The following is a 13,450-nucleotide window of genomic DNA, read 5'->3' as shown; positions in this document are numbered from 1 at the left end:
TACAGGTATCTGGTGCTCAAGATGCCTACTGAGAAAGGAGTTTTAACCCTCAGGGGCAACGTATACGCAGCTTATACCTGCGAGGACGATAGCTTCAAAATAGCAGAGGCCCACAACCTCTCTATTCGCATGGCTGAGACCATGCTCGACGCTAAGAAGACCTCGGCTGACCACCTGGAGATCCCAGAGCTTGAGGCTCCACGCAAGAACATCAGGTTCAAGGATCACAAGACGATCCAGCTGGTCGAGGGCGATCCCAGCAAAACGGCCCTCATCGGGGCTGACCTGGATCCCAAATAGGAAGACGCGCTCGTCAGGTTCTTGAGGGGCAACGTGGATGTGTTTGCATGGAAACCTTTCGACATGCCCGGTGTACCTCGGAACTTGATTGAGCACTCCTTAACTGTCAACAGCAAGGCCAAACCAATCAAGCAGAAGCTACGACGGTTCGCTCGCGACAAAAAGGAGGCGATTAGGGTAGAAGTTACATGGCTTTTGGCAGCCGGATTTATCAAAGAAGTGTATCATCCAGAATGGTTAGCCAACCCGGTTCTTGTACGCAAAAAGAATAATGAATGGAGAATGTGCGTTGATTACACTGATCTCAACAAACACTGCCCTAAGGACCCCTTCGGCTTACCTCGCATAGACGAGGTTGTAGATTCAACCACCGATTGCGAACTGCTTTCCTTTCTTGATTGCTACTCTGGTTATCACCAGATCGCTCTCAAAAAGGACGACCAGATCAAGACATCTTTCATCACACCTTTCGGCGCCTACTGCTACACGACTATGTCGTTCGGGCTAAAAAACGCCGGGGCTACCTACCAACGCGCTATACAGGCCTGCCTCAATGACGAGATAAGAGATGGCCTTGTCGAGGCTTATGTCGACGATGTAGTTGTCAAAACCAAGGAAGCACATACCCTTGTTGACAATCTAGGAACGCACCTTCGCAGCCCTTAAAACATTCCAATGGAAATTAAACCCAAAGAAGTGCATCTTTGGTGTCCCTTCTGGTATATTGCTCGGCAACGTCGTCAGTTATGACGGCATACGCCCTAACCCGGAGAAAGTCAAAGCTGTCTTAGACATAAAGCCCCCAAAAAAGGTGAAGGATGTCCAGAAGCTTACCGGCTGCATGGCTGCTCTAAGCCGTTTCATATCAAGATTAGGAGAAAAAGGACTACCGTTCTTCAAACTGCTCAAAGCATCTGAGAAGTTTGAGTGGTCGGAGGAAGCGGACGCCGCCTTCACGCAGCTAAAACAATACCTCACATCACCTCTGGTACTCACTGCTCCCAGAGAAGACGAAACTCTCCTACTTTACATTGCGGCAACCGACCGGGTGGTTTCCACTACAATGGTGGTCGAGCGCGACGAGCCGGGCCACGCCTACAAGGTACAGCGGCCAATTTATTTCATTAGTGAGGTACTCAACGAATCCAAGACCAGGTACCCACAGATTTAGAAACTGCTCTACGCCATACTGATAACATCCCGAAAGTTGAGACATTACTTCGACGGATATCGTGTGGTGGTGATAACCGAGTATCCTTTGGCGGACATCATTCGCAATAAGGATGTGAACGGGCGCATCGTCAAATGGGCAATGGAGCTATGCCCCCTTTCCTTGGAATTTGCAAGCCGTACTACAATCAAGTCTCAGGCACTCGTTGATTTCATCGTCGAGTGGACAGACTTAAGCACGCCTGCCTCTTCGGGATCCGACGAATATTGGACGATGTACTTCGACGGTTCTCTCAACATCGACGGTGCGGGAGCAGGAGTTCTTTTCGTGTCACCATCTAAGGAGCAGCTCCGGTACGTCCTCAGGATTTATTTCCCAGCATCTAATAATGCCGCCGAGTATGAAGCATGCCTGCATGGTCTATGCATTGCGGTTGAACTTGGAGTTAAACGTCTCTATGTCTATGGAGATTCGGCTCTGGTCATCAACCAACTCAACAAGGACTGGGACACGACCAGTGAAAAGATGGACGCATATTGCAAATCGATAAGAAAGCTGGAAGGCAGGTTCTATGACATCGAGTACATACACGTGGTCCAGGACAAGAACCAGGCAGTGGATGCGTTGTCAAAGTTAGGATCATCCCGCGCCAAAATCCTACATGGCGTATTCGTCCAAAACCTGCTCACGCCTTCCATTGAAGACGAAGATTCAACGACCTACAAAGTTTCAGACCAGCAATTAGTGGCTACGGTTCCGGCGCCGAGCACAACCGAGCCGCTTTCGACCACTCATGAGCTGGACTGGAGAACACCTTTCATCAAGTACTTAACAGATGGTAGCGGTTATATCGATCGAACAGAAAATGAGCGCCTGATGCGTCGTGGTAAGCAGTATCTGCTCGTCGACGGCAAGTTGTGGCGCAAAAACGCTAAGGAGGAAATCTTGATGAAGTGTATAACCTAGGAGGAAGGCGAGCATCTCCTAGACCAAATCCACTCTGGCTCCTGCGGCAACCACGCGGCCTCAAGAACACTGGTCGGTAAGGCTTTTCGAGCAGGGTTCTATTGGCCGTCAGCAGTGGCCGACACAGAGAAGCTAGTCCGCCGCTGTGAGGGTTGTCAGTTCTTCTCCAAGAGAATCCATGTACTAGCACATGAGATCCAGACGATTCCAGCCTCTTGGCCCTTTGCATGCTGGGGACTGGACATGATCGAGCCTTTCAGACCAGCTCCTGGGAAATTTACATGCGTCTTCGTGCTAATTGATAAGTTTTCTAAGTGGATAGAATACATGCCTCTGGTATAGGCATCCTCAGAGAAAGCTGTCACATGCCTCGACCAGGTCATCCACCGTTTCGGCATACCCAACAGCATCATTACTGATCTGGGTACTCAATTCACCGGGAACGCTTTTTGGGACTTCTGCGATGAAAGGAGCATAGTTGTAAAATACGTCTCGGTGGCGCATCCTAGAGCTAATGGACAAGTCGAGCGGGCAAATGGCATGATCTTGGACGCATTGAGGAAGAGGATGTACAGAGAAAACGATAAAGCTCCTAGAAGATGGCTCAAGGAGTTACCAGCCGTGGTCTGGGGCCTCCGAACTCAGCCTAGTCGTAATACCGGCGTCTCGCCATACTTTATGGTTTACGGTGCTGAGGCAGTCCTCCCACCAGATATAGCTTTTAGATCAGCACGGGTAGAGAACTTCGACGAAGGCAAGGTCAATGAAGTACGGGAGCTAGAAGTCAATAGCGCAGAGGAGAAAAGGCTAGATTCTTGCGTACGCACAGCCAAATACCTTGCTGTTTTGCGCAGGTACTACAACAAGAATGTTAAAGAGCGTTTCTTCGTGGTCGGGGACTTAGTCCTGAAGTGGAAGTCAAACCAGGCTGGTGTCCACAAACTCGCAACCCCATGGGAGGGACCCTTCATGATCAAGGAAGTCACACGCCAACGTCTTACAGGTTAGCTTATCTGGACAGCACGGACGTACCGAACTCATGGCACATCGACAAGCTTAGACGTTTCTATGCTTAACTACTGAGATATGTACTCTACTTGTATTTTCAATTTACTTTACTAAAGCAACTATGATTTCTCCGACCACTCCAATGTGTCCCTCCGAATTTTATGGTTATTCCAACTTAAGCCAGTACAAGCCGACCACCACTCCTTCTACGGTTTTTCGGAGCAGGCCCTGTCTCCGGTTCCTCCCAACACGTGCACAGGATCCGCTCTCTATGTTGCGGGTGATCGGCAGGTCCCCCTGGTCTAACTTGTCTGCGTCCACGTGTGCATAGGTCATAGTACCTCACACTCCGACCACATGCCAGACTAGGGCCGCACAAACTTTTTAGGATGACGTGTCGAGCAAAACGGTACAACTAAACAGAACGTTAACACGTTCCCACTTAGTTACACCAACAAAAAATTTTAAGATTAAAGTGCGTTTTGTATAAAACAAACAACCTTATAATGACATACAGTTACGTTATTACAAGCTTGCCTGAAGAGGCTCAAGTTTACAATAACACAACTATGTCCTCCTTCTACAGCTCTAAGCCTATTACATTGGCTGATCGGGGCGCATGGCATTTACTGCTCGCCGCCTCTAATAACCTACTCGAGTCTCGGGGACTCTTGAGCTAGTCAAGCTAAAGGGGATGGCCCCGCCGGTGCCTGGCTGGGTCGAGACCGCAGGCTTCGTTGGTTGGCTTGCAGCTGATGGCATTTCCAGCTGGCTTGTCGATGGCATACCCTGCACAGTGCTGTCACCACCTCCGCACAAGTTAATATCGCCAATTATCTTTGATGACAAGTCCAGCTGGGCCATCCGAAGCTCTTCGGCCTTGTCTGGGTTATCTCCTTTGTGGTACCTAGCCTCCAAGCATTTGAGATCGATCAGGGGATAGTGAGCACGCACCATGCTTAGCACATGGGCACCCGTGTACTCACCCGCCTCCTTCACGAAGTCTTGGAACCATCCCCATGCTTGCTTGCATCTCTTGACCAGTCCGAGCTGGGGTGTCCTTAGCTTTTCCTCTGTGAGCGCCGGGTCGATAAGGTCGAGGACGGGCACAATGCCAGTTGCCATTTCTTGGCACCACTTGTTCCACATGTCCTGCTCGTCGCTGGCTTTAAGGCATTGTGCTTTCCAGTCGTCATGTTCCTTGATCACGGCCTCCAGGTGCCTCTTGGCATTTACTTTCAAAACTAAAAACAGTACAAGACATCAAACGTGATGACACGACAAGGCAAGGTGGGCAATAGGATGAGAAAGGTGGTCTGGAGTGCTTACTTTTCAGGTCGTCCTTCATTCTGGTAGTGTGGTCTTGGAGTTCCGACTGGCTGCGTGCCAGTTTCTTGTTGTCCTCCTTTAGGCGACCACATTCTGCAAGCACATGGCTGTTCTCCCCCTGGAGGCGGGTCACTTCGGTTTCTAAACCTGCATTACAGCTATTACTGCCAAGAACACAATAACACAAGTCCTGCACTTGCTATGATACGGTGAAAACTTACTTGTTCTCTTCTCTCCCGCTCTTTGTTATTGAGCTGGCCGACCAGGTTTTGGTTCTGTGTTTCTCGGTCTGTCCTCTCCTGGTCGGTGGCTTCAAGTTGGCGCCGTAGGCATTCCACTTCAGCCGTCAGCTCCTTATTGGTCGTTGTGATTCCTTCTATCTGGTCGAAGCACCTTTTTCGGTATCTTGCAATTTTTCATCAAATCCTGCATACAGACAAGCTATGTCAGATAGTTCGACTACAAAACAGGGTCAAGGACTCAAGCCAAAATGTACCTGGACTTCATCACCAGACGCTTGGCCGCCGTTCGACTCTTAAGGTCTCTTCGACCTCTGGGATTTCCTCGTGCATGACCCATTCGTCGTTCCGATAGCGCGACACATATACATGTTGTCGCCTATCTTGGGGGCGGCCAGGACTCTTCCACTTCTTCTTCTTCAGCCTCCTGTTCGGGAGGCGGCGCTGGTCTGGAGTTTGCAGACTCCACGACCACTAGGGCTTTTCCATGAGCGTCACGTCGGAAAAAGCGTTCTGGGCCACTTTTGGCTGCTGCTCCTCGGTTAGATCCAGCTCCCTTGGCGCCATGGTATCCGCCTCAGCAGGGTTCGTGCTCGGAGCACTTGTACTCTGCTCGGTTGTTCCCTTGACCAGTTGCTCGGGGATGGGCGTCTGGTCATCCGCCTGCTGAGGCCCAAGTAGAGTCTCTACTATGGGCTCCTCCATGGCTGGCTGCTGGGCAGTTTGACCCGCTGTTGTTGGCGAAGACGTGCTGCACCCAGCTAGCTGGTCGGGGCTCTCGGTGGATGCCGATCTAATGCATCGGAGACATACTCAGAAGATAATAGTATACAATGCAAAATGCAAGCTTACATCAAAAGTATGGATACTTACAGCTTCGGCTTGCGGAATGATGTGGCGAAAGAACGTCTTCTCGACCGCCCCTGCTCTGCTTGCTCGGTAGTTTCCGATGGGACTCTTTCCACCTCTGGCATAGGCGATGGGGTATGATGCTTGATGTTTCCTTCGTCTATCCTCTAGGTTGCAGTGGTCGGTGCTGTGACCACTGCTGGCCCAGAAGAGCCACCCTGCTCCGTGGGTCCCACCTACCTTCTCCTCTTTCGAGGGACGAGCCAGAAGATGTCCGCATCCTCTGCTTCATCGTCTGACAGAGGGAAGATGGCTTGGCGTCGTTTGCTGGCAGCCGGACGCTTGCCAGCGGCACTAGTTGATGCGTCGTCCACATTCTCGAGTACCGCCCAGTGGACGTCGTCCGTCCTGGCGCTGGTCTGGGCGGCTGGGCCGGTAGCTTGCGGCCATTCTACACCAGGAGGGGCTGACACGAACACTGCTGCCCGGTCACGACCATTACACTGAGACACAAAATGGAGACAAACAGTTATTTTCTTGCTACAACATGACTCTACAGTTAAAAGGAGGTGTCATTTACCTTTGGGGGAGGTCATGCCAACTTGAAGGCGTGCTCGATGGCGGGTAGCGTGACATAATTGGGATCGGCCAGGTTGAGCAGCTCTCCAATCCTGGTCTTGATTTCCATCTTGTCGAGCGGCTCCTTCCTGGTCCTTGTTGGATCAGCGCCTCCTTGGTACTCGAAGCTAGGATGAATCCTTTTCTGGCAGGGCTGAATTCTTCGGCTGATGAAGTTGCTGACAACGCTCGGGCCATCAAGCCTTCCCCACGGGATCATCCCGAGCAGTTCGGCGATCTGATCCAAGTTCTCGGGCTTCTCCGACCAGCTACTCTTCTTCTCTGGAATCAGCCCCACATCGCATAGAGTAATGGTGTTCGGTTCTTCACGGATGTAGAACCACTTCTTGTACCACTCGTCCAATGAGGTGTTCTAGGGGCAGTGCAGGTATTGAGCTTTCATGCCGTCACGCAGGTTCAGGTAGATGCCTCCGGCGATCTTCGAGCCACCGCTCCCTTTCTTCCGAAGACAGAACAGGTGGCGAAAGAGGTCGAAATGGGGCTGGAAGCCACCATAAGCCTCGCAGAGATGGATGAAGGTGGAGACAAGAAGGATCAAGTTGGGATGCAGATTGCAAATCCCAATCTCGTAGTACAAGCAGAGACCCTGAAGGAAAGGGTGCACTGGAATCCCAAAACCCTGTTTGAAAAAGTCTTCAAAGACCACAATCTCACCTGGTTGTGGATCGGGGAAGCTTTCTCCTTCTGGCGCACGCCATCCCGCAAGTGCCTTGTTGTGGAGCACCCCCATGGCGACGAGGTCCTCGATGGTCTGCTCATTGCTCCACGACTTCCACCATTCCTTCGCCATGACCCCGCGTTTCTTCTGGGCGTCTCTCTTCGCCATTAGTTCATCCTTACTAAGTGGGTGGATGCGGGAGACCAAAGGGATTTGGAGATGATTTTTGGGGGAATAGGGTTCGGCAGGAGGAAGGAGAAGGTTGCGGCGATGGATGACAATGGGGAACGGTATGAGTAACTTACCAGATCTACATTATATAAAACAAAGAGCACCGTCGTTTCGTTCGCCCGAGAATATTGGGAGTCGTGCGCATGCACTGCAGACGGTTGTTCACATAACCTCGAAATCTGCGCCAATAAACGCGCTCCTTCGTTAACAGTGTACGCGCCTCTTCGTTGATGGTGTTAGAGGGCCCACACTGACACACCTCAATACAGGTGTCAACCAACTGTTTGCCAAAAAAAAGAAGAAGAAGACAGAATGACGTACTATACCTATTTACTTTTTTGACCAGACGTGTCAGACTGGACTTGGCAGAGCATAGAGAAAAATAAGTACTCCAAATAATAGTATAAGCAGCGCAAGTGATCGTGGACTGCCCAGACCACTACTGTGCTCGGGGACTGCCCAGACCACTACTATGCTCGGGGACTGCCCAGACTACTACTGTGCTCGGGGACTGCCCAGACCACTACTGTGCTTGGATACTGCCCAGACCACTTTTGTGCTTGGGGACTGCTCCGACCACGGCCGTGCCCGGGGACTGCTCCGACCATTACCATAGTCAGGAACTACTATGACCACCGCTGTGCTCGGGGACTCTCCCGATAACTTCTTATAGTTTTGCTCTCCTCGGCTACATGTGATTTGTACTCACATATAGATGAGAGACATTTATTTGGACCTTGCTACAAGGCTCATACTTCGCCTTCCAGCAAGCTCAAGGACTACATCGGTACGATGCACCTGCCGGTGTATCTTGTTTTGCCTGTACGGCAATTGGATTCTTAACTTCAGCGGAATTTCTTTTTAGACCCTAGCACCACGTGCCTACGTCACCTACTACCAGGCTCGGGGACTAAGTGGGCACACTTCACCTTGCGGTGAATGTGTTTGTTTTTTGACCCCTACGCTTCTGATGTTTAAGGACGCTATGCTTCAAGACCACTTACATTTCTTTTTAGAAATACAAGTGGGCACACTTCTCAGGACAGAAATCTTTTTCTTTTTTCTTAAGAGCACCATACATTCTTCGGACAACCTACTTCTCTGGTGATGACGGTGGTCGGAGGCGTCAAGGATTCAAGCCTCGCTTGTCGGAGAAGGTTAAAATGGCGTGTCACAGCATAATACATGATGCTTGGGGACTAGCTGTGGGGGTATTAACCCCTATACCCTTACGGCTAAGCTTGGGCTGGCCCGGATCGATGGTTTCAGTTCACTCGAAAGATGATGTGCGGCCCAGTTAGCCTGATCGGAGTCCCGCACAAGGAATCAAGACGGATTTGGCGACCAAGCAGGATCCTGGTCGGTTAGAATAGGAATCCTTATCCGGCCACATATGGCAATTGTAACTGACTAGGATTAGTTTCCAGATCTGTAACCCTGCCCCCCGGACTATATAAGGCGGGCAGGGGACCCCTCTAAAAAGACATCTTTCATTAACATACAGCAATACAAATTAGACGTAGGATGTAGGTATTACGCCTTCTTGGTGGCCGAACCTGGATAAAAACTCGTGTCTGTCTTGCGTCACCGTCTTGTTTGGGGCTTGCGCATCTGTCTGCCAATAATCTACTACCTTGGGCATACCCCTAGGTAGACTGCCGACCATATTTCGTCGACACCGTGAGACATCTTGCTCAAAGCGATTAAGCTTAAAACGTGAGCACGAGGCTCTGATACCAATTGAAAGGATCAAGATGCCCAAGAGGGGGCGTGAATTGGGCTAATTCTAAATTTTCTTGCAATAATCAAATCCTACGGTTAGCCCAATTAACCCCTTGTGCCTAGAAAAGTGTTTCTATTAAACTAACGCACAACGGACTTGCAACCTATGTTTCAAACTTACTCTAGCATGGCAATTCTATGAATGTAAAGACAAGTATTGAATTGCTCAAAGTAAATGCTCAAAGTAAATGGAGAGAGAGGAACGCGGCGATGTTTTGCCGAGGTATCGGAGAGTCGCCACTCCCCACTAGTCCTCGTTGGAGCACCCGCGCAAGGGTGTAGCTCCCCCTTGATCCGCGCAAGGATCAAGTGCTCTCTACAGGTTGATTCTTTGATACTCCGTCGCGGCGAATCACCCAAAGCCACTCACAACTTGAGTTGGGTCACCTACAAGCTCCGCCGGGTGATCACCAAGCTCCCAATCACCACCAAGCCGTCTAGGTGATGACGATCACCAAGAGTAACAAGCACAAACTCTCACTTGACCATGCGAAGCCTAATGAGAAGATGAATGTACACTTTTCTACTCTTGATTCACTAATGAGGCTACTCTCTTGGATTCTCAAATCTCAACCACCTCACTAGGACCTTGCAATTCTTGGCACTCACAAACATGTTTCTCAGCTATTGGAATGAGCAAAAGTCACTCCACACACGAGTGGAGCTTCTATTTATAAGGCAGCCTGAAAAATGAACTGTTATGAGCTTCTACGGGGTGACCGGACGCTCCGGTCATGTTGACCGGATGCTCCGGTCAGTTCACCCCGCAAACCAGTGATAAAGTGTTGACCAGACGCTGGCAGGGTCTGATCACCACTGACCGGACGCGTCCGGTCACATTAAACCCTCACTGGATGCTTACTGTACTCGACCGGACGCTGAACCCCCAGGGTCCGGTCAGCACTGACCGGACGCGTCCGGTCGTAGATTCCCTTCTCTCGAACCTTACTAAAGTCGACCGAATGCTGGTCCCTAGTGTCCGGTCACTTGACCTCTCCAGCATCCAGTCGCACCGAACACAATCTGCTTGATCAAATGAACTGACCGGACCCTGTGGCCAGTGTCCGGTCACACCGAAGCCAGCGTCCGGTCAGCATTTGACCCTCCATTCACTTCCAACTCTCAATCATATATGAATGAAGTTTGCTCCAAAGGATCTTAGGCATATTGAGGAGCTACCTAGTGCTAGTTTTAACAAGTGTGCACCACACCTAACTCACTAGACTCACCTAGGTCAAGCTACCCGTACATACCCCCTTTGTAGTACGACCAAAGGAAAAACAAAGTCCTAAAGTACTCTAAGTGTCTCTCCAACTCCAATCGACACTTAGAACTAGTTATCCTTAACCTTGTCGTCCATCCTTTGAAAACCGAAATGATTTCCATCGTAGGGGCATGACCACCTCAATTGCCCAATCGATCTCCATTACCATGACCTAACTTAATTGCCTCTGCAAAACACACGTTAGTTATAGTAATCTTGTGTTGTCATTAATCACCAAAATCCAACTAGGGGTCTAGATGCTTTCAAGAGTAATATGGTAATTTTCAAATAAATGTATCAGGGAAGACATCCAACATCCCCATCTTGACAAGGATATACTATGGTTTAAGTGTGCAAATCTCTGAAGATAATATGACATTGGGTGACAGAAGAGAAATAGAATTCCAATTCATTTATTGTGAGACAAATTAGTTGCATTTGAAACAGAATAAATGTTAAAGTAAATAAACAAAGAAATGCTGCAAACTCTACACTTCCACAAAAAATTGCAAACACACAACCCAATGTTAAAAGAATTCAATATCAACTATATCTATATCACTGTATGAACATAGGTTTAAGCAGTCTTCTCAGAGTTAACACATCAGTTTAGTACAGAACTATAGATGAACATAGATTTTATGGAATCATGACTGCAAAGAAGTAATTTAGCTTTTGCTTCAAGTTATATAAGAAATGTTAAGGTGGCGCTTGAAGAATGAAATCCAATAAATGTTACGACAAACATTTCATAAGCTTCACCTCATAATCCATGGCCCATTTCCCATGGCGTAGCGGCTTGTGTTGTACATTCATACTCCCCATGTAAAGACTTCTCCCACTTGGTACCTTCTTGATTTTAGTGACTACTGAATCAAGTCTCACAAAAGTATCATCATCACACTTCATTACATATTTAGCAGAGACAACATGAACCTGAGCAACCAAGTTCACTACTGTTAGAAAAATGCAAATACAACAGCTACAGTACTCTAAAGAAGATTTAGTTCAAATAGCAAGAAATTCTCTGCCATACCCCATACTCGCATATTGCAAGAGTATTCATAACAACAGGATCATAGTTGTCCAGGTAGGGCACAAAAACAATGTCCCCAAAAAATTCAGCTTCCTTCTTCAGCTCCACATTCACTTCCTTTCTGCCATGCTAGAGTTAAGAAACACCTTCAGCACAAGCACACAAAACAAATTAAGTAAGCTAAGCATTTGGGATTACATTGAAGTGTTTACCAGTGCAACGAAAAAATGAGCCACCCTGTTTGGTGACTTGAGGACAACAAACATCCATGTCTTCCTCACACCCATACGCTCAGCAAAATGATTGGTTGATGACAGGATGCTAATGAAAATTTCAACTGGCTCATCAGGCAGTGGAGGGGCCTGCCAATGAAAATCACTGAATGCACATCGAGGTCCCCATTCAGTGACAGGCATGTAGCATCCTCCAACACAAACAAGCATTCCCCAACATTTCTTATTGCATGAAGTGGGGAAACATATGCACTTACAGTGCGGTAAGGAAACGAAGTGACATGTTGCCCATCAATGCTCACATGGTAACCCTCCAACCCAGCACTAAGAGTAAGAACAAATAGCTGGCCCTCCATGAAAGGAAATGGCCAACTAAAATTGACCTCCTCCTTTTGCCCGATCAGCCGATTCAGCCAACATGGCAACATGTAAGTTATATAGAGATAACTTATACATTACCAATTTTGAAGCATGATAAATTCAGCCCTAAACATAAAATTTGAACAAGCTAGTAACAATAGTGAGTACCTACTTGGCCTAAAATAGATATGGTCCACCCAAAATAAAATACACTCAAGACAACCACCAAGTCGGATGAAGCAAATAGCTATGTGAGAACTAAGAGTTGTTCTAGATTTAAGCAGTAGCTAAGTACACATTAAAAATATCTTTTGATTCAAAGCAGTATGCACAAGAAGAAAGACTAGGAAACCTACAGCCAAATTTGTAGCGAAAAGATGAGGACAGGCAGCTAGGGTTTCCTATAGCACAGGCGCACAGTTCGTGTGCACATAGATCGTCGTCCATAGTAAAGGGGAACGAGCCTCTACGAACGCTGGGAGAGGGAGATCTGATAGGAAGAGGTAAGGAGAGAGAGGGGGGACCAAACCGAGGAGGGGATGATGCAAGGACCATAGGAGCAGGCTGTGCCAGGGGGCAGCCACGCGCCGTGGCTAGTGGCAGGGCTCACGAGTGCCGCGTCATGGCAGTAGGTGGCCACCACCGGGCCCATTGGCATGGCTACGGCGCACATGGGCGGTGCTGCCGCCCAGGCCGTGCGCATGTGGAGGTGCCCACTTCGGGGCCAGGCTGGTGCGCCACCACATCGAGAGAGAGAGAGGTAGAGGGAAAAGGAGAGGGAGAGGGAGGGGAGGTGCGGGTGGGGGAGGGGATAGGGCATGAGCGACGGAGGCAGCGCGCCACGAGAGGAGCGTGAGCGAGACGAGCTAGAGGGGAGGCGAGGCGTGGGAGGGAGCCCATTTTTTTAGAAGGGGAGGCATCAATTTATTTGGGGGTGAATTGGGGTGACATAGCTCGCTGGTAGCAGGGGCGGCTCGTAATACCAGCTGCCCCTACAAATCGACGCATTTGTAGGGGTGGCTCATATTATCAGCCATCCCTACTGTGCCATTTGTAGAGGCGGCTGCTATGCTAGAGCCCGAGCACGCCATTGTAGGGGCGGCTCCAATGTCAGTCGCCCTAAAAAACCTGTTGCTACAAACTATTTTTCACGTAGTGTTAGCCATGTGTTTGGCATGAAAATTGATACAATCATCATTGTAACACCCTGTCCAAAATCGGCTTATGGCCCCACTCACACATGGAATGAGCCATGATAGGCATAACCACCAACATGGAATTGACATTTTGAGGTTTTGTGAAGTAGGTATGATGCAATAATAGTCAAGAAAAGCCTATATTTTTGTGTTATTTTGCTATGTTGTTTAAGAATTTTAATTCCTATT

General features: G+C 48.9%; 1 pseudogene; it reads right to left on the bottom strand.

Annotated features, from left to right (window-relative positions):
* Positions 1–5,487: 5,487 nt before the first annotated feature.
* On the bottom strand, positions 5,488–12,133 carry LOC136455109 (hydroxyproline O-galactosyltransferase GALT5-like; annotated as a pseudogene).
* Between the last annotated feature and the right edge of the window lie 1,317 nt (positions 12,134–13,450).

Source organism: Miscanthus floridulus, chromosome 5, assembly GCF_019320115.1.
Source record: "Miscanthus floridulus cultivar M001 chromosome 5, ASM1932011v1, whole genome shotgun sequence".
Lineage (NCBI taxonomy): Eukaryota > Viridiplantae > Streptophyta > Magnoliopsida > Poales > Poaceae > Miscanthus > Miscanthus floridulus.
Note: the sequence above shows the minus strand (reverse complement) of the source record. Positions and strands in the feature narration are given on the sequence as shown.